This window comes from Argiope bruennichi, chromosome 6 (genome assembly GCF_947563725.1).
Source record: "Argiope bruennichi chromosome 6, qqArgBrue1.1, whole genome shotgun sequence".
In the NCBI taxonomy this organism is placed as follows: domain Eukaryota; kingdom Metazoa; phylum Arthropoda; class Arachnida; order Araneae; family Araneidae; genus Argiope; species Argiope bruennichi.
In genome coordinates, this window is record NC_079156.1 from 137,967,854 (window position 1) to 137,994,134 (window position 26,281).

Consider the following 26,281-nt stretch of genomic DNA (forward strand, 5'->3'; position numbering starts at 1 on the left):
ACAAATCAACATGGATTTTGTAACGAGTACTCATATGAAGTGGTCCATTAGAAATAAACTGCCCAAGTTACCTATTCTACTTAATTAAGAATTATCTTCATGACAGGTGTAAGATATGCAAAGATGAAATAGATAAATGGGAATTCTATATAAAAGGGTTCTGCAGCTGTCTGCTCTTCTGGAATCTTATAATTAATTCAGCACTTAGACTTCCTCTTCCAGAAAACTGTTACATACAGGCTTATGCAGATGATGTCCTCTTAATTATTACTGCAAAAACAAAGGAGGAAATAGAATTAAAAGGAAATGAAATTATGGAAGAACTGATCAACTGGGGAATTATCTACAAGTTGCAATTTATTGTAGAAAAAAAATGACACAAATTCCTCTTACATTTAGAAAAGGGCCAAGATCAACTGATTACAATGATTTCCAAACCAATTAAGACTTCAAATCAAATTCAATGTTTAGCAGTGAATTGGTATAGCAAACTAACATTTACAGAACACCTTAACAAGCTATAGAAGAAGAAAAAATTAAAGATTCTATTGGAAAAGAAAACATCATATAAGAAGCTTATACACGGGGTAATCGAACCATTTGCTTTATATAATAAATCTGAAGAAAATCGGGGACAAGCTGAACTCTAACAGCGCCAGCCTCTAATTACAATGACAGGGCCTTAAAGAGGTTTACCGACCGAAGCTTTTCAAGTCATTGCTGGGATCCTAACCATGGATCTTCAGGCCATGGAAATGCACCACCGTTTCCCACTAAAAGTTAACAAAGAAAACATAACAATTGGGGATAAGATATTTGATAAGGAAGAGTATGAGATGGGACATGTTAATCTTGAGATCTATCCAACGATTCGGCTGATATTCAGCTTTCAAACAAAAGGACCCAGAATGGATAACATTGAAATATTCACTGAGAGATCCAAAGATGATAAAAGGGCGGCAATGATAGTATACTTCCAAGGCAGGGAAATAAACAAAAAGCAGATTCGCATTTCTAACCATGCTACAAATTACCAACCCGAAGTTTTAGCAATAAAAATGGCAGTTATTTATTGTGAGGGTCTGGAAAACAGCATGGATGTTCTATATTCTCAGACTCTATGTCAGCCCTTCAGGCAATACAATCTACGGACAAAGAAATCTGGGAAATTAAAAAAAAACTTAAGAAAGGTTAAAAAGAAAAAATGGATTAGATTAAACTGGATGAAGACTCACATTTGGAATATGCGGAAACGAGAGAGCAGATGAATATGCAAAATAGGCTGCACAGAAAGACCAAACTGATATTGTAGTCCCAAATCACTCCAAATATTAAAGAAGCAAATTAGAATAGAGATGACTAAGCAGCGGCAGGATAGAGAGATAATCTCGAGCAAAGAACGCATAGCATATGAATTCATACCGGAAACCAAAAATTACAGAAAGAATATTTCACCCAATGATAGTGCAAATGGTATCGGGAGTGGGAGATTTCCTGAATACTTCTACAGATTCAGAAGGATTCAAGACAACACATGTATAGGGGGGAAATAGGCTTTGCCCAGCACTACATGACAGAATGCGTCGAACTCAAAGAAATTGGCAGAAAACTCATTATGAATAGTAATTTTAACGCAATATTACAATACCCTGGAAATTTAAAACTATTAAAAGAAATGATGGAAAAGATTTCCAACAGTTTTAAGATTCTTTGAACTTTTATTGGCCTTTGTTTTCTTATGTCAAAATTTGGATAGTTAATTAGCATATCAGCCAGTCACAATAATCCCTATTTATACGGCGTAGTTCTGCGCTAATAAGGGGATTGACTGTAATTAAAAAAAACTATTCCAAGTAAAAGTGTGAAAAAAAATTCAATTCGGAGTTTTCCCGGTCGTTTTATAAAACCATTGTACTTTTTTCTTTGCACTTAAAATAAAAAGGTATTCGCGCGCGCGCGTGTGTGTGTGTGTGTGTGTGTGTGTGTGTGTGTGTGTGTGTGTGTGTGTGTGTGTGTGTGTAAAACTAAATTCCATTTCTAACATACTACTATTGAATTCAATTTCAAATATATGAAAGATGGCCTGAAAGAAGGAAGTTGGACAATGAAATTTTTTTTATGCCTCTCAGGAATTACACCAAAGATTATTACTTTGATGCAAAAATTCATTATAATATGCCTACAAAGGTAGCTTAAATCGATAAAAGGAGTGAATCAAGGATGTGTAACATCATGTTTAGTTAGATAGTTCTGAACACGATCTTGACGTATTTAGAAATAACTGATACATTTTAATGCAATTAAGTGATTTTATGTTTTAATTAATCTTTGATAATCAGTAAATTGCATTTGCATGAAGATTCATTGTATAAAACTTTTCTCGTCGTCTTTCAATGAAGCATCGATCATCCACCTGTAACGACATCATTGCTCTCCATTTCCTGCATTCCGTCGACTGATTCCAAATGCTTTGACCCTTATTATTGTTATTTATAATTTATTTCCCACAAAAGTATCAATAACATCAACAAGATAACATATTACAATAATTTCTCAAATTCTACTCACACTCAGAAAACAAGAGATGAAATCCAGATGGATCTGTGAACCTTTTCTGTCATCCGTCATAAACACAGGACAATTAATCTAAAACAACTCACGCAGCTTTAAAGACTCGTCGCCCTGCATTGAAAATCGCAGTCTTTTCAGAAGAGGGGTCCGGCCTTTACATCCGCAAGTATTGCTACGCCGTCCATCTTAGGACTGATTACACCGCGCACACACACAAAAACTGAAATCATCTGGTGTGGAGTGAAAGTATCAGTAATCCATTCTTTTCGAAAATGGTAATCGCCCCAAGGAGGTGAGGATATCTGACTGGAGATCAGCCCTCCTCCCCGAGACAGCTGGAAGAGCTTTGATTATTTTGGAGCCGCTTCCCCTCTGACGTGATGTGTTTTGGCACGTTTTCAAGAGAGAATTAAAAAGAAAGGAAAGATTCTTTTTAATCTGGCGAGGAAAAAAATTCCTGCCGGGATGGATCGCAGAATGAAAAAAGGGAAGTGTTACATATACTTTGAAACACTTGGCATCGGATAACACAGTCGCCAAGAAAGATGTTACCTTTGGAGAATTTCAGAAACGAAGCGAAAGTGGAAGAGCAAGTTTAGCATCATTATTTCAGAGGGGTCATTTTTACGCATCATTATGTCGATTTGATTTTTTTATATATATGCTGATGTACAAAACAAGTAAAGTGTAAATCAATGATATCATATCACTCTTTTTTACATTCAGTTTCTGAATCAAAATCGTTTAAAATATACATACTTTTCATTATCGAACGCAAAGTAGATAGACTGCTCAGAGAATTACTGTTCAGAGCTTTGTAACTTGAAAAATAACTATCATATTGAGATCAAGCAAAAAATGAAGCAAAACGAAACGGAAAACATTTGGTACAAAAGATGAGTCTGTATACCGGAATAAATGTTAAATTGCTCGTGCAGATTATTAGTATCGACAGCATTTTTATTACAAATATTTTTCCGTTCTATCCGACTTAAGATGGAAAATGATTGAAATACGAGAGACTGTCAGCCCATATTTTCTCGATTGTTAATATTTCGAATTTCTTTTCAGTCAATCGTTTTCTCGTATCTTGAGATACATGATTTTTGGTACTCGTGTCTTGTAAAATTTATTAGAAAAAAACTTGTAAAATTTACACCATAGTAAATTGCCTCTTCCAGGTACTTAAACAGAATGTACTTACAGACAACAGTGAATAAACATTTCCTGAGTTGTGGCATATCTCAATGCCTTTCTAAGAAATTTCATGTAGAACACATTGTCTGAAAATCAGGTTAAATCGAAATTTTTGAGCAATTAAAAACGTGACAAACTCTAGTCAGTGGTTGCCTGTAGAAAATGACAAGGACTGCATTCTCGATAAGCAAACGAAATAAAGAAAATTACAACCAAAGTCTTTGGGAAAAAATTTGGCATAATTAAAAAAAACTCTTTTAATTATGCCAAAGTGTAATTAAACACTTTTAGCATAATCAAAAGAGTTATCTACGAAGAAAATCGAAGACTGATTCAAAAAATAAAATTAGGTTTAAATATTTAAGCTATTTTTAAATGAAACCAGAGGCATAAGCAGAACTATTTCACTCGGACTGAAACTTGAGTTTTTCGAATATTACTTAGGGCTATTTTTGAAAATTCAAAATATCTCCACCCATTTTTAAAATCTAATTGAATTTGGTTGTTCGAACTCGATCGATTTGAAAAAAAAAATCGGGTTTCTTCTGATGGTCAAAGATTAGACTTGTTGGATAAATTCTGCCTTTTTAAAATCTTGCTGTAACGAGCGCCTTTCTTATACAAATTTTATTCTGTAATGGTTCATTGAGAAAAACAAAAGCACGACGAAGACTACTTTTTTACTGCTTTGTCTCTCTTTTATATAATTCGGTTTGTTCTTGCGTAGCATATTTTGAATGACACGAATAAAAAGTGTTGTAAACAACACAGATCAGTGAAGTATTATTTTTTGGTGGATTATTGGATTTGGTTTAGGATAACGCAGAAGATTTTGTCTCGCTTTTCATTGAAACTATAGAAAAGTGACACATTTTCCGCAACTCTGTGCACTTAGATCATAGACTCGAACGTTAAGTGGGAAAAAAAATGCGTCGGCATTGATGAAATGTACATTTGGCGTTTTTGATTTCTTATATAAGAAGTATAGAAAAAGTAATGGAATCGTTGAACTTTATTCATTTTTTTTTTAATTTTGACTTATCTCCACTTTTTAAATATCCCTGAATTCAAAAAATCAATTTTATATTTCATTATGAATACGACAGCTCAAAAATGTTTTGAGCTAAGTGGATAAAGTTTTCTTTCGATTCCATTTGTAGATCAAATTTTTCACAAAGGCCGTTCAGAGGAAATCTGTCTATTTGGATTTCAATGACACGTGCACTCGACACTCGACTCAAAGATGAAAGCGATACATGATTAGAGATAACATTGGGTGCACAGGTTTAATAACATCTAGAATAGAGATTCTTATTCATTGTGAATAAAGTCTGTCAAAGAGTTCCACTTCTGTCGGTCTGTCCTTTCGCATGCTTGTAAACACAATGACTCAAAAACAGAATGACTTGATTCAGTGAAATACCGGGTGTCATTATGCGACTGTCGTTTTGTGCTCAATTTTGGTTGCAATCGATAAAAGAAGAGACGCACGATAGCTGTATGAAAGCTTTAGATTCACGCCAAGATGTGTGACTATCGTTCCCCAATGCCATGCAAGGCATTCACGGTCTTACTTAAGGCCCACCCTTTTCTGCAGAGAGAGAGGCGTGAGATCTTTATTGGGTACTATGGAAGAAAGCTTCAAGAGATCCGTCTCAGTGAATGAAATGTATATTTAGCAAATAAAGATACATTTCTTTTTTTCAGTCAGATCAAACCTTTAAAAAATGACATCGATTCAATCTCTTCAATGTATTTAACTCTCACAAATAACGTACATCGCTAGCATTCACCGTCACCCGATCTTATGAGCTCATTATACATCAATGTCGAACTTTCAAACCGGATGTAGCCATCTTCATGTTTTTTTTTTTTTTTTTTTTTTCTTTTTTTTCGTATTTTGGAATTCGAAATCCTCGTTTTGATTCCGACTCATCTCTTTTAAAAAATGGATTGCCTATCTTCAAACGATATTTGGTGCATTTAAAGATAAAAACTGGAAAAAATTTTATACATGATAAAAACTTCTTGCAACATTTTGCATCGGAATTTTCAAGTACAAGAATCGAAAAACTCATTCTTCATCAACACACAAAAAAAGATTTCGATTAAAATGTGGCTTATTCGCATTGGAAAAAGAATCTAAAAAATTTATATTGAATGACAATGCAACTGCCTTTATGGCAGAAGGGGTGGCCATCAGAAATGCTCCTGGAGTGTGTCGCTCAACGCAATATGAAAAAGGCAAAGATCATTTCTGATTCAAGATCAGAAATGAATGGCCCTAGATTCCATTGATGAAACAGAAAAAAAAATATTGGATATAAAAGAAAAAGCTGCTGAACTTGGCGTTGAAATGATCTTCATCAGAGATATACTGCAAATGAAAAAGTAGATACACTTATTAAGGAAGTTTTAAACCTTGAAACCCAAGAAATATTTTTGCGTGAGTCCAAACTCCAACTCAGAAGCGAGACTAAAAGGAACTAATAACTAAATATTGGCAGGTGTAATGGAATCATTCCATGAAGGGGAGAACTATCGATCAACATTTTAAAAACGTTTCTATTAACCGAATGGAGGGTGATTTTTATCGTAACCAAGTGTACATTCGTGCCATGGTGTATTTTCTGTGCATCAAAGCCATTTCTTTGACCAAAGTTCGACTTGTCAGTGTGACACCGAAGAAGGCTCTATAAGTCAAATGATCAAAGCCTGTGTATTATGACGAGAACGCAGACCCAGATGGCCAAGAAATGGGATGTCTCTTGAAGCCGAAGAAATCATAAAAATTCCAGTTATTAAATCTTCTATTAGGGACATTTTGCCGAAGCTTTTGTACTTAGCTCTTTTCTAATGTAAAAAGTGAACGCTCATTTAATGTATTTTATGGATTTTTAATGTTTCACAACTTAATATGTAATGAAAAATGTAATTTTTTTTTCCCTGTTTTTTTTCTGTACCAATATGCATTTTATCTAAAAAGCACTTTCTTGTTTGCTAGAATCCAATGTCATCAAGTGTCGTTTGTTCCTTCGTGCTAATGGGGGTTGCTCTTCGGCGGCCCCATCAAGTTCCCCGCATGGCCTATGACTAAGTCGGGGTATCGCACAGTATGCATTCCATCACTTTCATTTTTGATTTCATTTCGAATCTTGCCTTCAGAACAAGGCAGACATCACAACAGAACGGAGCTGGAATTTTGATGACATGCACAGTCAAACACTTCCAATTTGCTTATAAAAAATCGTTTTTCCTATTATGAACATTTCACTAATGTGTCTAATAGGATACTTGTGGTTGGCATAAGTTGGTAAAGAGTTTTATAAGAAGGCACCCGAAATTAAAAATGGATGCGCATGGATCCTGCAAATCCGTTTTTAAGACATTATGACGACTGATGAGAGGTCATCAGTTGGAAAGAAAAAAAAGGGAAGCATCAAACAATAAGATTCAAAAATAAAGCCTATTCCCTTTTTCAGAAACCTTGCGATGAAGCAAATTCCAAATATTTTAACAACAATGACAGCTTCACAAATAGGTACCATTTCTAACCCGTTGCAAGACAAATGACTGCTTAAATGACTAAAAATAAACTTTCCTTAACTAAGAAAACTCTGAGCGTCGCAAAGTTTTTATGAAATTCAAAGAAAATATTTATCTTACTTAGAAACTCATTTATTTCAATGAATCAGAATAAAGTTCATCGAATTCCTAAGTGATTCAAATGCCCATTCTTTTCCTTTCACTAGAATAGAAAAAAAAAAGAAATTACCGTTCAACTTCATTAGAAATAATTCCATTCGTAGTGGATAGATTGAAAAATTCGAATACAAAACAATAACATTTGAGAAGCAAATCAGCCTTATGAACTATGACTTTTAAGAAAATAAAAATTTAACAAAAAAAGAGAGTTTGTATCATTTAAAATAAAAAATGAGATCAATGGCAGAAAGTAATGAAATGAGCAATGTTGCACACTTTTCAGGAATGCAAGCGATTTATTCTCATTTCCCCAATTAAAATGACAAAAAAGTAAATTTTTAATCTAAAAGTACGACAGACGCACTGTCCCTTTAATAGAAATGTATGCATCGGCATTCATGCATGTTTTTAAAAAAATAATAAAAATACTCTCCTTCCCCAATGCGTTTCGATTTCATCACCAGCAGAGAGGCTTTCAAAATATTCATGCGAAGCGAATACTCAAGCCATTTTAATGACAATTATACAAAATAGAAATAAAATTTAGAGAAAATAGTAACATAGATTTTTCTTAACAAGCTCAGAAGATCAAGAAAGAAAATGGATAAAGATTTTCGGTGGATTCTTTATAGGAAGACTGCCTCATAACACTTCGGAAAAATGTCTGCAGATATTCACTGATCGTGGTTCCTAGAATCAGCGTCTAAATGGGAAGAACGACTTTTGCATTTAAAGTGTATCGATAGCTGCACTTGCTTCAAAGTCAGGGACAATAAAGTGATTTTCATCAACTTCATTTGGGTTGTTTCTAACATCGATACGTTACTTTGCCATTTTGAAGAAAAAGAGTGAAATAAAGCCTCTATTTCATTTTCATGCTTTGAAAATACTTAAATGCATGTGCACTAAAGATTAAAAGCTTGAATAAAACTAATAAATAAAAATAAAGCAGTAGAGGGCTACATCACGTAAAAAGGATCAAATATTTTCAGAAACGGCGTGTTTTTTAGTTCTTTTGAATATTTTTTATGATCATGAACCTCGTTGTATCGGAGCTTTTGTAGATTCGATGTACCTTTGGTGTGATGTTTGCCACGTTACTGAGAGTATACTGTATTAAATATATTATAATAAATAAAGGCAATCGTTATAGCTTTAACCCTGATAGGAGTATTTTTATAAACCGCATAATAGCGATTCATAAAAGAAATCACCAAATATAAAAACGAAAATATCCATCGCCAAAGATATTATTTTAGTCTATTGAAACACATCCGAAAAACATATTTTTGGCATGACGCTTGTCACGTGATATGTCTGTGAACACGGTCACTCAGAAACACTTTGAGACAGACTGATGACTCAGATCAAATGTCTGCTGATGGATCTCCAGTTCTGGATGCGGTATCCGGTAAGGGGGGGGGACTGGCCGATGGAGTCACACTTGACAACTCTCCTTTCCAGTTTTGGAGAGAATTAATACATTCTGTAAATTAAATTATTATAATATCTGTAAGTTCAATCCATTATAAATATCAAAATTCTTCGTATTTGCTAGAAAGAAAAGTATTTCAACATTTGTTTTTTAAAGAATGTCATATTTTCCCTCCTTTTATTTCGTTATATGATATGCATTATAATTTTCACAATGAACTCTTCTTAAACAAGTAAAATGAAATGAAATGCACATCAGAAGCAGTGGGGAGGAATGTGCTCGAATGAGTTTAAAATCATTCTGATTTCTTTGGTTTGCAAGATGCAAAACCCATTCCGATTAGAAAGGAAATGCTTGTACGCTTCAAAATAAATAAATGGCCAAAAATATAAACTCATCAACAATTTTGAATCAGAATAAAATATAATAAGTTAAAAGATGTTCCGAAATGAACTCCAACCTAAAATCCATCTTCAAGAGAAATCATTAAAATTTTCGATCATTAATAGGATGTATTGTTTAAAACATTAGAATCCATTATTAGGTCCAGAACCAATGACGAGTCTTTTTTCCAATACAGTCTCAATACTTATTTATAATAAAGTTTATCAAATATTAATTATCAGTTACAAATGCAGCTGAAAAACCAATCGCGCTGAAGTACATCTAGGACACATTGCATGAAATATGTTACAAACATGCCATACAGAACAGTTGAAAATTCAGACGAAACATGAACCAAAAAAAGAAATCGGTTTCTCGACATGAAGATGTTCCAAGGTGCATCCCATTGAAGAATAACTCTGACACGCACTCGCTGCGCCAGCATTTTGTTTTCAGAATACTAAATGCTAGAATGAACAGAAGTCTGTTCCTTTTATATAAGCTCAGAAAAAATGACATGTTTATTCCGTGCATTTCAAATATTCGGGACTATTGCAAAGTTACAAATAAATAAAAAAAATATTTAGACTAACTGTCTAGCGATGTTTTGCAAAAAAAGGACACAAATAGTTTATAAAACAAACCATTCAATAATTTCAATATCAGAAACAACGGATGCATTGTGTGTGTGTGTGTGTGTGTGTGTGTGTGTGTGTGTGTGTGTGTGTGTGTGTGTGTGTGTGTGTGTGTGCGCGTGTGTGTGTGTGCGCGCGTGTGCGTGCGTGCGTGCGCACATGCATGCGTGGTGATGACAAAAATGATCAAAATCTGTCATTTTATAACTGTCACATACAAAACAAAGCACACACGACTTATTTGCATTCGGATAGAGATAGGCATCAACTTTCTCGAGCCATCTATAGCTTATAAATAACTGAATAAATGAGAAAAAAAGATTTCGTTTTTAGGAGACTCCCTTACATTTTGGCTGAATGCAAGAAAGATAGAAATTTGCTTAAAAATCTTTTTAATTAAACTTATTATCTATTATATAAATAGCGAAATTTATTGACAAAATATGCATCAGCAGAAAGTATCACTAATAAAATATGACCACTGAGGATGTATTCTTGATGTGTATTGATCTTCATAAATGCAGTCTTTCGTTGGAGGGTCTTCATGTCTCAGCAATTCAGTCACTTTTTTTATTGCCAAGAAAATTCGTAAGTCATGGCAAGGAAATCCCAATTACTAATATAACTTGCTATCAGAATCCTGTAGAAACTCGACAGAAATGCTAATGATTTTCTGCATTGTTCTTAGTCTCAACATATACGATTTGAACCCAATCAGAACATTGTCCCAAAGATATCATTAAGTATAGAGGATCTCTTCGTATCCAACGGACATCTATTAATAGGTTCACTGAAGGATTTTTAGAGACTGTAATGGGCGAACGCATGAATGAAGTTTTTAAAATTTAATCAAATCAAAGTGAATCTATTCGCTCTATTATATCACAACCTCGGCTGCTTTAAAATATGCTAAGATTTAGGATGAGCTTCACATTAAGGGCGGCAGCACAGCAGGACAGGAAGGGCCATTCTCTCGCCCCTCCAGTCAGCAGGCACCACTTGTCCTCCGGTCGTCAAGAAAGTAAGAATTCCTTGGACAAACATTTCCAGTGTTTCAAAAAGGAGGTGCAGAAATCTAGGTATCAAAGAACGTATTAAAAAACAATGGAATCCCATCTTGAAATTCTTCTATAATAAACAAACAAAATAAGCGAATTTTGTCAGAATCTGAAGACCGAATGATGGTTATGTTGGCAGAATGATAGACAATTGATTTACATGTTGTCCAGTCAACCTAAAGTTTGTTCTACTTTTCTAAAACAACTGACACGGAGTCAGATGAGGCATTTTGCCAACTTTTTTTGAAAGGTCGAAGAGGAATTCAACATGACTAGTGAAAGTTTGTACGGATTGATACTTTCATCGATTGTTTTCAACACTTGTCAGAGAAATTATTATGGAAAATTCCAGTTTCCCTATTTTAAAAGAAAGGGGCGATAAGATAAAATAACGAATACATGAGCGTCCTTCGACTTACTTTCCTACATTTAAATTTCCTGAACATTTGAGAAAAGTAGCGACATTTTATTTATGCAATCAGTTCTCCTATAACGAACACACTTACTAGATTTTCCAATTTATTATATTTTATTTCATTATGCAAATTACTTTTCTAAAATCTGGTTAATGGCTGATACCAATCTAGTAAAAGCATTTCTAATTTCTTCTTTGCAATACAGACAGAGTAGAAGAATTATGTAACTAAATGATTTAAATTCAAAATAAACCAAAGGCGTTAGTAAATATAGAAACTATATTTATTTCACCGCAAAATATCTGCTTTTTGTATTATAATTCATATAGCTACCATTAATAGAAAATAATTTTTTTTTATCGATTTTAATTTGACGATAAAAGAATAAATATATATGATATGATAACTTATTACCCAGAAGGAAAAAATTTACCGAAAAACGTTCAGAACTTTTTGAAGCAGTTCCTACCTAAATTATTCACACTTCATACTTAATTATTATAAGTATGAAATCGGAATGCGATTTTTTGTTTTCTTTAGCCACTTACTTCAAGTTAAATTCTACATCCATCTAAATATATCACAATTTTTATGGTATATGGATAAAGATGTCTTGATAAAAGGATAATTGATTAGAAAATTATAGATAAAATAGTCTTAAAGAATAATGTTCCAAGAAATTAGAACAGTTGTTTATTTACTCAAATATTGCATCTAGGCATGTTCTTCCAGGTTTAAAGTTTAATTAAATTAAAATAGGCAACTGCATGAAAACAAGTTGGCCTCGGTAAAATTTGTAAAATGTTTTTAAAAAATAATTTTCTGTTTGTGCTTTCCCAATGCTGTAAAAGTGTGAGAAGAAAATTATTCCCCTTGACTCGTCTACGGGCGCATTCAGTTGCAGTTAACTTATTTTTTTAATTAAGATTTTAACATGGACAGATGGATTAAGACATGGTGATTAAAAAGATTCATAACAAATTTAAATGAAGACATTTAAACCAGACAAAGACATTTTTTGAAGAAATAAAAAATTTTTCACCGTCAATACATAATATAAATATTTATTCACTGGTACATCAGCCAATTATCATGAATTTCTTTAAAAAATCATTCATCTTGCACAATGATGTCCAGTTTGATTGGGCAGCAGTTGCAACTATGTACTGTAAGTGGGGGAAATCTTGAGACTTGAGGTAACTCGTGGAAGCAGTGCAATACCAAACAAGAATATAAAAGTCTTCATGGTGTGCTTAATACCATCGTCATTAGAACATGAAAAATTATACAAATAAGTAGTCCATTTTTGACATGCCTAATTTTCATATCATTTTTATCAGTGTCTTAAACAACGCATTTTTTTAGTTAAAAAATGATTTAAAAGTTGTTTTGTCCAAATGTTAAGTGAATATCAAGACAAAAACAGTAACATAAAGCACTATTTTTAAAAAGAAAATACATTGCGATATTTATCCTGGTTTTAAAAATTTCCGTGGAAAATGCGTTTAAAAAAGCAACTAGTGAGTTTAGAAGACAAGAAATTAATAATTCTCGTTGCTGCTTGGAATCTTTCCGATTCTTGGGATTAGCAAATAAAAGGAAAAAGATGGCCTAAAGCAGGCTCTAATGATTCTGGCACCACGCGGTCACTCTTTTTTCGATATGAAAGAAGAGACACCAGAAAGTAGGGTGTTCGCCATTTGAAAATAAACTGCAGATGATAACATTGATTTTTTTTTTTTCCCCAGATTATTACCTTCAATGTAAATTATCTGTGTGTTGATCCGCTGCTTCCAACATCGTTCTGTCTACCGCATACAAAATAAAATGCGTATAAGTAATGGTCTACTCTTATTTTTTTTATATATTTGTAAGAAAAAAAAAGAATCTTTAATGGGTGGTATAAAAGAAAGTAATTTCTCACGGAATTTTATACTTTGACTGTCAAGTGACTAGAGTGCAATAGTTTTCGGAAAATGTTTAGGAGGGGGAAAGGGAGGATGACACTTTTCTTGCAAAGAGGGTGGATACTTTTTTTTTCAACGTCTATAAATTAAAAGGTAGCTTGTGATTTATGTACCACAGAATTTAACCTATACAAATGTTTCTAATATAAAGTGTAAAACCCAAGAATTCTACCCAGAAGCTCAGTTTTTAGTTGAACAGTTATTTCGTGCTGGAGATATTAGTTGGGTAGAAAAATTAAATATTCTGTATTTATTCTAGCAAAAAAAAATTGTGTTCGATATTTTTTATATTTTAATTTGTTCAGTATAAAACCTTTCCCTTCATCTTTCCAAAAAGAAAATTTAAATTCCATTAATAAATTAATAATTTTTATTAAAAAAAAACAAAAAACAATGGAATTTTCCCTTTTATCTTTGCATCTCAGTATTTTTTGATACCTAATTATAGATGTTTCAGATGAAAAGAATTTTTATCTGTACCATCAGACTTCAAATGCAGATTTTTGTTTTCTACTTTTTCATAGAGGACAATTTTTTGTTATAAAATGAGAATTATTTAAAATTTTTACATATTTTTGGGAACTACATATTACAGTTATTTAGATAATTTATAAATTATATGAACTTTTTAAAGATTAGCTTAGTTCAACTGTTCTAAGTCGAAATCATCTACAGGTTGTTTATAATTGTAAATAATTAACAAAAGAGTTTCCTTTTTTTCTGTCAAATGTAGATTCCTTATTTTAAAATATGAAGAGGCAATCAAATAAACTTTTGTGTTTTCAATATATTTTTGTATCTAAATGTGAAGAAGAACCCATTTATACTGTGTGAAATATTGTTCCAATAAAGAAAGTGTGGGCTACCATTTTGATTTGACAGAATTACCGAAAGAGGGAGGCACAATTCATTTTGTAGTTTAAGGTAGTTTTAACTTTTTTTTCCTTTCATTTAACTGACACAAATTTTATATTTTATGAGTTAATTTTAATACTATAATTTATGATTTCAATTTAAGTATTTTTTTAAAAATTTCTATCAATTAATGCGTACAAAGAAAATTCTTAAAAACTTATTTAAATGATTAGAACGCTGAAAAGATTCGCATGAATTTTGTAGAATGAATATTTCTCAGTGTTATTCCCGATGATATTTATTTTCAAAGAATTTTAGAGTTATTTTAATTTTAAAAATTGGAAAATACAAACAGCAACTTAAAAAATATATTTACATATAAAAATTTATCAAAAGGAGTATACCTCAAAAAAATACTTTTCAACCAAAAAGTTTTGGCCATAATAAAGCAGTTTCTAATAGAAACTGCTTTATTATGGCCAAAACTTTTTGGTAAGTATAGTAACTCTATTTTATAAATAATTATGCAGATCGCCAAAATAACAGTAACAATTATGATTTAGTTTTATACTTTGGTGAACAATCCAACCTCCAACCTTTGATTCGATTGATTTCATTTTATATATCTTCCTTTTATAAAGAACACATTTCACTGGTAAATTATAATTCAGTATTCATGTTTATAATAAATTAAGAAGAATTTTCACTTTTTCCGGCTAACTTTTTATATTGTTGTCAGATTTAACTAATAATTTGAAAGTTTGTTTTCGATATCACTACGACTCATTTAATTTGATACTATATTATTATTTTTTTCTTTTTCTATTTTCTTTGCACTTTGGTTAAACAATTCCTACTGCTAAACATAAGTAATCTATTATCGAAAATATGACTCATTAACATTTATCTAAGCATTAAATGTTTAATTCCAGTTATTCAAAATGAATGAATATGCATTACTTTGAGGCTAAATTAGATAAATTTTATCTGGCCTCTATCGAGAAATATTTGTTTCCTCTGTCCACATTATAGCCTTTAAATAAAGTCCTGATCTTTTCAAAAAGGCCTATATTACTCAAGATTCAAATTATTTCTGAATTTCACATGAAATGTTCAAAAAAAAAATTACACTTAACTGGCTACATGATACTTATGAATATTAAAGCCCAAGGTTCCAAGGAAAATCAAGAAACTGGAAGTGATGATGTCAATCACTTTCTCGCCCACCCTTCTTTATTGCGTTCTGTAACAGAAATATTGAAATAACTGTAAACAGAATAAAATTATGGTAGACAAAAATAAGCTACATCCACTAAATGTAAACCTCCAATTTCTTTTTTGAAAGCTTTTAGTTATCTTCGAGGGTTTCATGATTATAAGAGTGGAATTTTGTGAACGACGTTTCATTCATTGCTTCTGAAATTTAGATCCATGACAATAAAATATTTTAATAGTTTTAGAACTCTTAATTATCAATTAATATATTAATTTAGTTAATACTTGATTCCGTGAAGATGTAGCCATCTAGAAATTAATTTGAGAAATATAATTTCTATATTCCATAATATTTGACCATGAATTATGAAATATATATAAATAAAAATAAAAAGTCCTTAAACTATTTTATTAATTTAATAAAAAAATAGAAAATAATATTTTTTTTTATCGGAAATGAATCAATATTATAAAGAAATTGAGATGTTATAAAATCATTGAAAAAGAAATGTTTGGATATTCTATAGAAGTTCCTATATGTTATTAATATAATTAGAGCATTTGTAAAGGAATCGCACTCCTCTGTTGTTCAGTTTTGACATCTATACTTTTGAATATCATTAATAAGGACTGGAGTAGTTACTTTTCTAGAAAAATATTTTATACATATTTGTAGAGAGGAGGGGGGGGCGACAATGCTCTTATATCTTAGTTTCGCTGGGAATTCATAGATTATGTGTAAATTACATTATTTATTCTTATAAATTAAAAATGTCAAATGAAGGTCGTTTCATTCCTTACAAAAATTTACATAACGTTTAGAAAACGGATGGAAACAAAAAGCTGGCAGATTTGGTGCAACGCTGTGCATATCGTGGTCAATTTTTGGATACGGTTTACAATTATTTTATTTTTTCAAACCACCCTGAATATCTTAAGAATAAACCAGAAAATGCTTTAAATAAAGTTTTACGCAATATCTTTTATCAGTGTTTTAGAAGGAAAAAAGGGCTCCTTTGATCAAAAATTTAGAAATCAAACCAAAACTCATAAAGGCGTGATGTGCAGAAAATAATAGTGAGTATCAGGTTAGGTATCATAAGAAACAAAATGTACTTATCAGATATCCATTGTATAACTTTTAAAATATTTTATAAATAGATTACAATCACAATTATTGATAACATTACTGTCTGCACCTCATGCTTTTGCGATTTTTGCTTCGGCGTTCAGATTTTTTTTTTTAAAGAAATTGTCCTTCCTTTAAAACAAAAGCGCTTCTTTAAAAGTTTTTATACTTATTTATTTCTTTCGTAATTAAATAATCAAACTCACTTTCACTCGCAGTGAAGTTTTGCATTATTTATCATCAAGAGTCTTGATAAAGACACAGCATATGCTATGACATTTGTTTTCAAATCCTGGAGAGTGAACACACTCAGTCATGGTACTCAAACAAAATTTGCTGAACATATTCTTTTTCTCTTCAAATTGTTGGGTATTAGAAGAATGAGAAAGAATAATGTAAAACTGGGCTATGCAGTTAAGAAGAATAGAAAAATTTTCAAGGAAAGAAAAAAAAAATTAGAAAAAATAGCATTCATCAATTAAACATCATTGACTGCAAATTAAATAGACACGTTTATATTAGTTTACTTTGCTCATATGTCTATTCAAAGCAAAATTGCAATTTTTTCAACATCGTAAAACAACAATATGGAAAATGAGTTAAAATGAATGATCACGATATAGATCATTTCATCATAGATCATTTCATAGTTAAATCATTTATTACATATTTTATTTTAGAACCATTATACATATTCGATATCCTATCGAATGATAAATAATGTATAACATGTAGGCAAAAAATAATATATTTTAAAAAAATATATTAAAATGGGAAGCAAAAGTATGGCTCTATGCATTCTTTTTTGAAACGGTTAAATTTGTTGCGTGCAAAGAAATCCTTTCAGTCTGACCTGATAGCTCATTCCTCGCCATTTTGACATCGAGGAAAGAGGAGAATATATTTTTGCCATTTTTTTTTAAATCTTTATTTCAAAATTCAAACCACATCTCATTTTGCATTGGACTGCATTCAAAGTGCTGAATGGTGCGATCCTTTTCAGTTTCAGTAGCCTGCCACTGAAGATAATTTCTCTCCTCACACAGGCCTCGGAAATTGCCACTGATGCAAGCGGCGCTGCAAAGACAATTTTATTTCTTTCATGCTGCTGTTGAGTGTGCTAGAGAACCCTTCGGTTATTCATAAGATATAAAACATTCTTCAGAGGTTTCAAAAATTAAGAACTGAAGCTTTCACACACATGTAACACGCTTTCCAACGAATGAAACAATGAAAACAAATTTTCAGAGAGAAAAAAAAAATTCATTGGAAATGACCGGAATAGTATTTGAAGAAATTCATTTCCAGGTATTAGCATCATTTTTTTAAATGTCGGTTTTTTCTTCCTGTCAAACCAAATCCGCTACAACTTTTCTTTGATTTCATTTTCAATAGATTTTAGCAAAGCATCTCACGAATCTTCTATCGTGCTTTATCTTCTGACACAAGAAGGTGACGCATGAGTAGATGAAAAGGATTTGAGGAAATATAAAAGCAGTAAAAATTTGTTTAAACTTCCAAATTCGTTTGCTCAGATTCGAGTAAGAAGCAAACAAGCTTATTATATATACATATTCAAAATTGCGAATATTTTGCTGCTTGACATAAGCTGCCATTTAAAACTGATTTTTTTTTTTTTTTTTTTTTTTTTTTTTTTTTTTTTTTCCTATTCGTCCCCCCGACAGTGCGTGCTTTGAGAAAAATGAACAAGCTGCTTCATAAAAAGAAGAGAGGTAGTTGAATGCACTGATTTGTATCATTTTAAAGTACTTCACACTTTTTAAACTACTTTGGCTTTCTCATCTTATAAAAGAAATTTAGACGCTGTCTGCATTTTTACGACCTCAAACAAAAGTCCGATTAGAATCAAAACTGCCAGTTCAATGGACTCTGGTCTGAATAAAGTCAGTTATGCTTTTGCTTCCAATGCCATTTTTTAGAGCATTACGAGCACGACTGCCATTAAAAATCCCTTGAAAGCTGAAAATCAATCATTTTATTCTGTGACATTCTAACTGTTGAACATTCAGGGTCTATTGGTAGAAACAGCAGCCATGTTAGAATATGACAATCATGTTTTGAGTCATATCTACCGCAATTCAGACACCGTACTATGGTTTTTCATTTTGAGATCCGAAAATTTTCTTCTTAGCTACTGTTTGTACTAAGTTTTTTCTTAATGAAATTCCGCTTGACACATTTATTGCCTAGTTTTCTTCTGATAGATTGGATCAACAAAGAAATCAAAGAAAAATTTACATAGCAAATGTTGATTTGCTATGTTGCCTTTAACTGAAAAATCAGATGTCATTTGATTTTTCGAAATTTAGTGATCGTGAACTATCTAAAGAAAACTAATGGAGTGGTTCTTTTTTATTGCAGTGAACAATAAGTACATTTTTAGAATGTTTTAAAATCGAATAAATAGTTGTTTCTATTGGAAAAACTGAAAAAATAAAAATTATCTTTCTTCGATATCATAAGAAAAATCATCAAGGGTTTTTAATTGTTCATTTTCTTGTTTATAAGAAAATTGCCGAATCCTTTCTATAGGAATAGTAAATAATAATAAAAATAAATAGGGTGATTTTTCAGAAATTATTTCCGGATTTATTTTACAAAAAAGTAAAAGAAAGAATAAACGTCATTAAGATAGGGTAAAAATCTTAATAAAGCGGAGATTTTTCATCCGATAAAATGGTGCAATTATTTCACCGTGAAACTGGGTTTTTTTTAAATTCTAAAAACAATAAAAAAAGAGTTTATTTTCACAGATTTCAAGTTTAAAGTTACTTTTAAAAGACATTACTTCTTATTACATAAAGAAGGAAGTTGCGATTTGTTTTATTTCTACGTTATTAATCAAGCGAATGCCTTCTTTTTTTATTTATGTGAAGATTAGAAGGGAAATGGTGAAATACTTAAGGAGCCCTGACAATATTTTTAACAGATTAAATTAAGACGAGAAAGAATGGATCCGCACCGAAAGGAATAAAAGGATTTACAAATGAAAAAATTTTACAAATATTTTATCACATTCACTTTTTACACTTGAATAGTACAGTTTTATAATCTCTTGATAATTCTGCAAAGCTATCTGTAACAAGATTCATTGACTATTAACTATGCAGGGAATCAGATTCATGAATTTATTTTCCTTCGGCTATCCTAATCTGCTTCTATGTATTACAAATATATATATATATATATATATATATATATATAAAATTGCATAAGATTCAGAAGTTGCAAAAGATTTAACAATTTTGGGGAATATATTTCTTCAGGAGCTCGAAAACAATTCAACGGTGCCTACATTATCGTCTGATCTGATTCTTCTTGACTTTTTTTTTTTTTTTTCCTCGGAACATGGAAGCAAATCAGACGATAACGGATGAGGCAGTAAAAATGCATTATGCAGAGAGACGTCTCCCCCGCCGTGGAGGTAGCGTCCATCCGGGATCGGTCAATCCGATTCCGGTGATCCCATTTCCGGGCAACATCTGCGCTCGTCTCCCTTTGCATTCCACTCGGTCCTGCCTTCCAGAAAGAGGGGGTGTAGGGACGGTCAATACACACTCCTCGTGCAACCACTCGAATTTACGAGGATACTCGCGCGTGCTTCTCTCACCAACGAAAAATTCCTCTGCCCCCCCCCACCTTCCAATTATTCCACTATCGTTTGCGTTCGTATGAGAAAACCGTGGAACCGGCTTTTTACGATGCCGCTCCGTGAAATTTCGATGTCTCAATTCATTCCCTCGTCTACTTTATTATTTTTACAGTTCTTCCCTAATTTGTTTTTGTTTTTATATTCCACCTGGATGTCAAGTATCGGTTTGGATCCTGATTCGAAACCAGATTTGGAACAGAAAGAAGGGAAGAGAAGGGGTGTGGTGGTCGTAAAAGAGAAAGGGTTCACTCACCTATGATGTGGAGCTGACAGAGATGATGGGATTCATTCTTGTCGTTTGCGTCGAAGCGGTAGGGGGCGCTGGTAGTGGAATGAAGTGACGGAGCAGCTGGAATCGAAGGAAGCGCGGGAAGGAGGCGATCGCAGCGCTCTCTGGCAGACGCGTGCGAGGGTCGAGGAGGAAGCGGGAAATGGGCACTTTTCAGAATTCGATAACGGCCGTTGCGAAAAAAGAAAAAACTGCAGGTGGGAGAGAGGGGAACCTGCATCGTTACGATTTGAGTCGCGAGAAGTCAAAATAAATATGTAGCTAGGAAGAATCTTTATTTTTTCATAAAAGCTGGAAATAGAATTACTATTGTTTATCGTTTGCGACTTTTTCTTCAGGAGGGAGTCTGAAGGAAAAGAGAGTGCATTTCAATTTCTTTGGAGGGAGAATTCTGGAATGGGTCTGGACGGGGGATTCAAATTTTCTCCCTTTGTTTTTAAGACTCGGAAAAGTTATTTTTGCGAATCTGTTTCCGTGGCTGAAAATGATGTTTGCAATGCGATTTATGGAAGCAAGCGTGGAATAACCAAGAGAGCAATGTCAAAGGACAGGTTTTATTTTGAATTATATTTTGCTGCTTTTAAAGGTCGAATAAAAACATTATTATATGTAAATCAAAACTTCTTTACATCTTTATTTTAAATGCATTAAATAATTACTAATTGAGAGCAAATACATTCTTTTGGAATTATAGAACATCTCTAGCGCTATTTGGAATCCCCGTTTAAAAAAGGAAAATATTCTTATAAATATTTTATATACAGTCGCTCTAATGCACGAGATCAGGTAGCATATACACGTTGTCCTTCGATTCTTGCCGCATGTTGATCTTGGGACTCTGAAGCACGTGAATTTGAAATTCGTAAACGATCTGCTTCATCTCTCGCTGATCGTTGCTCCTTTGTTTGTGAAGCTGGGATTGGCTTATTTCTACGTGCTGCGCTGGAAGATCTATTTAGTGACGAACGTTTAGGCACCTATTCTTTGTCAAAGCAATCAATAGGACATACGCTTTTATAACCAAAATATCATTTGTCGATTCACTGAATAAACAGAAAAATGACTGTTTGCACTGGAAAATTTCCATTATATATAACTTAACTAGATAGGTATCGATAATTAGAATTCTATTGTGTATGTGTGAGATAAACTCTGAATAATATGTTCGGCTTGCCATAGACAACATCCTGTGTAGATGACTATTCATTAATGAGAAGAAAAAAATTTGCACTTGCACTAAATATTTTCGATTTCATTTCACACTCGTTGATCGTCATCAATCAAAATAATTTTGTTTGTTTGATATATGTGTGGTTAACCTCGAATGACACGCGCCGTTTGCCGTTTACTGTTTGATTTTTGTCAATTGTCAGTTTTAAAATATAACCTTCGTTCTGGTGCAAGCAATAAGTTGACCAAGTTTCATCGCAATCCGTTGAAAGGTGCGGCAGCGCATGAAATACGAACAAAGAAAAACTCATTTTTAATTATTAGACACGATAGCTGTACTATGCCTATAACCTTCGTGCAGGTGAAGAAACAGATTGGCAAAGTTTCATCGCATTCAGCTGAACGGTGCGGCCGCGCATAAGGCATGAAAAAACAAAAAATCATTTTTATAGGTTAGATTAACTGCATTTGGCAACCAAGCTGATTCGCCAGGAATGTTTGATTGCATTGACTTGCGAATAATTTTCTTGGGCATAATTTAATGCTCATGATTCCTCCAAAAAAATATGTTTAAGTATAAATTAAGATAAATATCAAAGTCGAGTTATTTTAAAAGCCTTCTGCTTGCCCTGCCCGTTGCGCATGTATATTGCGCATTAGATATAACTTCGCATCCTGATTTCGTACAGCTGTCAAATATTAACGCTGTGCAACTTTCATTGTCTTCCTTAAGTTCTGTAGTTTGTGCATATAATATCTCTCGAATGGAAATCAGTCCCATAACATAACTGTTTTATATCATTCACTTTTATTTTACAATTCCATGTTCCTCATTCCTCCGAATTGACTTTAAATCCATGTTATTTTAATTATCATACTTAAATTCTATTTATTGAACTTTTCTAATGGATACTGGCACTTTTAAAAATACAATGCGCATTCTAATCGATCTTCTAAATTTCGTAGTATTGTAACTTCGCTTTTTTTTTCAATTCGTCTTATAAGCTACATAAATATTAAACAGAATCTTTGTTCCTTAGTTTTCAAAAATGGAAAGAAAATCACGCGATTAAATATTTCTTGGAAACAATGAAATGATGTGAGCGTTAAGACAACAATGTAATCTATTGTTGAAGGTGAAGTAAAAAAAGGGTCCTAGAGCTTTATAAAGTTGAAGTAATCTATAAAAACAAATTAGTTTTAAAAATATTTCTAAAAAATTGCAAAACGCAGAAAATATTTGCACAGCTATTCAATCGATATCAGAAATATTCTCTTTCGGAAAGACAATTTTTTTTAATGTAAAATTTATTTTTGTGAAATAATATTTTCGGAAAATATCTTGGGAAAACTTCAAAATTCAGCTGAAAAATTTTAATTCATTAAAATTCCGATTAAAATTTCAAATCAAATCGTGCGCATTCCCATCTTCCAAAGTATATACGTGCGAAATTTGGTAGTCCGAGGTCAAACGGTCTGGTCTGCAGAGCGCCGATTCACACATTCATTCTCCTTCATTCAAGAACTATTAACATATTGAAGCAAGCAGACTCATCCAAGAGATCACGAATCTGATCATTGCATCTTTACTTCTTATAAATGTGTGACTATTAAAAAGGGTTCAGCTTAATGGCAGTTCCGATTACAATGCGATGACTTTCGCTTATAGAATTAAAATTTTGAATAATTAATTTTTGTATCATTAAAATCAAATATTTGTCTGTTTCTTAGTGTAGTTGCCTCAAAATTCCTTCAGTAGGAATTTCTGGCAATTTCTGGCTGGTCACGGACTACATCTAACCGCGAATGTAATTGTTTGCATGTGAGTATTTAAAGCGAATTCTAAACGCTGAGTAAATTCATTTATTTTCACTAATATATATATATATATATATATATATATATATATTAGAATGTCATAATTAAAAATATGATAAGAAAAGTCTTCAGCTGAAGATCTAAAATAGCTTTTCTCTTCCTATCTGCATTCTATTTTTGATGCGAATGACGTCTTCTCTTGCCTCGGGTGTCTTATAAATGTCTTTTCCTGACTGTCCACGACCTTTAGGTAATTTATTTATTATTTTCAGAACAAAAAATAATAATTTCTTTAATAAAAAAATAATAAACACTAAAATATTAAAAAGAATAATTTTTAATAAAATAATTTTAATAATAAACTTTTTATGTAATTGGTTTTTTTTTTCCACGTATTATCTGTTTTCTGGGTGTCAATACACTTTCAAGTTATGGTGCAATAATAATGAGTCACATCATTAGAAAATGAAATATATAGCTGTAAACAGGAACAGAGCGAGGACAGAGTAAGGAAAAGTTTTCAGTTTTTTTCTCTCCCCTTTTCTTTCGTTCCCAGTCGGCATTTTGGCCATCCGTTGGTAATATTTGAAGGGATCATCTGGGATGCATCATCTGGGACATTTGAATAAATGGGATTGAAGTGTGGAAGGAAAAAAAAAGATGGTGAAGTTTCATTTCTCATGCCGGTATTTTGGTGCAATAATGGCCGACACATAGTTGAAATAATTCAATTGTCGAAAGAACAACCTGTTGTCTCTTTGTGAGTGGCAAACAAAATGCCGATCCTACTTCAAGTGAATGCAACATTCGTGATCGTCATACAAAATCCCATTTTTAATCGTCAATTCAAAAATGTCTTATGTTTATATAAATGAGCAGAAAGCTCATTTGAATCTTTCAAATATTTAGCGATTCTCTTGAGTCTGAATATATCAGATCTCATAATATGTGTAATTAAACGGAAAATGATGATGGTGCACAAAACAAACATTTGAAATTGAAACAATTGCCTGGAGATTCGTACACCTAATTTAAAAAAAACAAATGCCGAATGAAATAAAAATTTATTGAAACTTTTTAAAATATACCCAATGTAATCATGAGTGAGCAAATGTCATTTTTATCGTTCGTAAACTTTAACAATTGTTTCAAATTATATATACACCCCTTGATACAGCAAAGCATGAAAAAATCAGACGAATTTTCAGCAGTTGAACTTTACTATGGAAAGAACAGAAATAATATAAGAATAAAGGAAACGCAGATTTCATGGGTTACGAACTCAACGGAAATACCAATCGTAAAGCCAACAGAAGGTCGCTCGTTTCGTTCTATCCCGAACACCAGTCTTGGAAGGCGCTTTCGTGAAAGGTGCTTTTTGAATGACTGAAAATAAAAGTGCCATTGATGCTAAACTTCGCAGTCTTAAAAAATTGCCGAGGTCTGTTTCAATTCCTGTACATTTTTCAAATTTTTCTGTTTGCAATGACACTTTTCAATTAAAATTTTTCAATTTACTTCATTTTCAATCTGATCTTATTTTCTCTTGCAGCTATGATTAAAGAATACCGTCTGTCATTCGAATACATTTCGGATCATTCCATATGCAAACTATAATTTGTATTCATTTCTAAATTGTTTCTTATTATTATTTAAATACAATTTTCAGTTACCGTAAGAATTTTATTTTTTTTAAAATTCTTTAACTGACTCAAAAGATCGGAAGTTTTATAAATAATGAGCGAGATCAAAAATCATATTATCGAAATTCCAGTTTTTGTAAGATTCCAAAGCTTTTTTTCCCCTCCACTTTTAATTTTCCTTTCCAATACATTCTATTTTTAACTGTGCTGATTTTGAGAAACCATTGCAATTTTTTTTTCATACTCTATTCGAACATTATTCATAAGATGCTCTATTATGCACTGACTGCATATATATATATATATATATATATATATATATATAAATGTATAATCAAAATACTGATAAGATAATTAGAATTCTTAATATGTTTCGAGTTATGTTGGACCTTCAGCATAAGAACCCTTTCACAGAATGCTTTCGCCATTTTAAGAAAAGAAAAGTAATTATTCAACTGAATCAATGAGACTGCTGAAGAATCCCATTTTAGAAATGTTTTCAGAAAAATGAGAATGTTTAAGTGTTAAATTAAAAATGTTTCTAAGTTCAGTAAGGATTTCAAAATAGTATTTCATTTAAAAAGTGTTCAACTTTTAAAACCGTCAGTATCATTTGAATTTATGTTCAGAATTTTACGAAAGGTCATTCATTGCAGTGAAGTTTCATTTCAACCACATTCATTTAAACATAAACGCATGAATTAATAAATGTTGCTGTTTTCTTTTAAAAAACGCGACATTCGTGGTATTCCAAATAAATGGACTTAATTAAAGTTCCGTAAAATGAAGTTGGCTGCCAAGAAATTTTAATCAAGAATCTGATGCAGTTTTTCTTTGATATAAAGAAAAGAAAACTGCATGAGATCTATTATTATGCATATAAATAAATTGTATCTTGACAAAAAAATGGTGTTTATTACCATTCATGATCCTTTTCTATATTTACATTACAAATTTTACTAAAAAATGTTGGAGCTTTACGCATTTTTGTTACTTATTATTTCTGTGTATGATACATAATAGAATATTTTCTATTGAAAAATAAAGCTCATCGAAAAGGATTTTATATCTCCTTGCACGCATGAACGTTTTAAAATTAGACGTCACGAAAATATTTTTAA

The 26,281-nt window shown here is 32.0% G+C and overlaps 1 protein-coding gene across 2 annotated transcripts in view; it reads right to left on the reverse strand.

The window, feature by feature from the left end:
• LOC129971351 (acetylcholine receptor subunit alpha-1-B-like) overlaps positions 1-20,583 on the reverse strand; it is a 152,353-nt gene extending 131,770 nt beyond the window's left edge. Inside the window, exon 1 of one of the 2 annotated variants that reach the window (XM_056085030.1) lies at positions 20,494-20,583. The gene's annotated coding sequence lies outside the window, so the exon portion shown is untranslated. Of the gene's footprint in view, positions 1-2,568; positions 2,895-20,493 lie in introns of those variants that run through there. The other variant, XM_056085029.1, reaches the window with a different exon arrangement.
• Between the last annotated feature and the right edge of the window lie 5,698 nt (positions 20,584-26,281).